This window comes from Orycteropus afer, unplaced genomic scaffold (assembly GCF_000298275.1).
Source record: "Orycteropus afer afer isolate SDZICR_OR568_19922 unplaced genomic scaffold, OryAfe1.0 scaffold00459, whole genome shotgun sequence".
NCBI classification, from domain to species: domain Eukaryota; kingdom Metazoa; phylum Chordata; class Mammalia; order Tubulidentata; family Orycteropodidae; genus Orycteropus; species Orycteropus afer.
The window spans coordinates 1,318,630-1,320,317 of NW_006922046.1; positions in this window are offsets into that span (position 1 = coordinate 1,318,630).

The following is a 1,688-nucleotide window of genomic DNA, read 5'->3' on the forward strand; positions in this document are numbered from 1 at the left end:
AATGCTTGACAGTCTATTTATGCCATAAATAAGGGCTCCCAGATTTGTCCCTATTTTATCTTTGATGAATGTTACAGTTTTGGGTTTTACATTTAAGTCTTTGATCCAGCTTGAGTTTGTTTTTGTGTATGGGGTTAGGTATGGGTCTTGTTTCATTTTTCTACAGGTGGATATCCAGTTTTGCCAGCACCCATTTTTTTTTTTAATTGTGATTTGGGTAAAGATTTACAGAGCAAATTCACTTTCCCTACAGCATATAATTTGCCATTGTAAACAGTGCTGCAGTGAACATGGTTGTGCATGTATCTGTTCTTGTCCTGGTTCTCACTTCTTTAGGATATATGCCTAGTAATGGGATTGCTGGATGAAATGTTATTTCTTATTCCAGCTTTTTAAGGAATTGCTTTACTGCTTTCCACAGTGGTTGTATCCATTTACAGTACCCATGGGAGAGTCCTAATCTCTCTTTGCCAGCATTTGTTATTTTCTGTCTTGTTGAACTTTGCTATTAGTGCTGGGGCAAGATGGTACCTGATTGCTTTTTTGACTTGCATCTCTCTAATGGCTGATGATCATGAACATTTCTTCATGTGTTTGTTGGCTGGCTGAATATCCTCTTTGATGAAGTGTCTATTTGTCTTCTGCCCATTTTTAAATTGGATTGTTTGTCTTTTTGTTGTCGAGGCATTGGAATTTTCTATAAATTGTAGCGATAAGTCCCTTGTCAGATACGTGGCTGCCAAATATTTTTTCCCAGTCTGTAGGAAGTCTTTTGAAGCACATAAAAATTTGATTTTTGAGGGTCCCATTCATTTAGTTTATCTTCTGCTATTTGTGCATTTTGGGTGATGCTTGACAGTCTATTTATGCCATAAATTAGGGCCCTGAATTTGTCCCTATTTTTTTCCTTGAGGAACTTTATAGTTTTAGGTTTCACATATAAGTCTTTGATCCATCTGGAGTTAGTTTTTATGTATGGTGTGAAGTACAGATCTTGTTTCATTTTTCTGCAGAGGATATCCAGTTTTGCTAGCACCATTTGTTAAAGAGACTGTCTTCTCCATTCATGGATTTCAGCCCTTTGTCAAAGATCAGCTGACCATAGGTTGACGGATCTATTTCTGGGTTCTCAATTCTATTCCACTCGTCTGTGTGTCTGTCATTGTACAAATACCAGGCAGTTTTGACTACTGTGGCTGTATAGTAGGTTTTGAGATCTGGGAGTAAGACCTCCTTTGTTGTTGTTCATCTTCAATTTGTTGTTGTGTTGTTATTTGCCGTCGAATCGGCCCTGACTCATAGCGACCCCTCCTTGGGTTTCCGAGGCAGTATTACTACGGAAGTAGGATTGACCAACCTTCCGAGGAGTGGCTGGTGGGTTTGAACCGCCAGCCTTCTGGTTAGCAGTCAAGTGCCTTAGGCACTATGCTACCAGAGCTCCCTCATCTTCAATAGTGCTTTGCTTATCCGAGGTCTCTTTCCTTTCCATATAAAATTAGTGATTATTTTTTCCATTTCCTTAAAGAATGTTGATGGAATTGGGGTTGGAATAGCGTTGAATGTATAGATTTCTTTGGATAGTATTGACATTTTCACAATGTTCAATCTTCTTTACACGAACATGGTATGTTCTTCCATTTATGTAGGTCTCTTACAGTTTCTTGAAGCAGTGTTTTGCATTTTTTTTT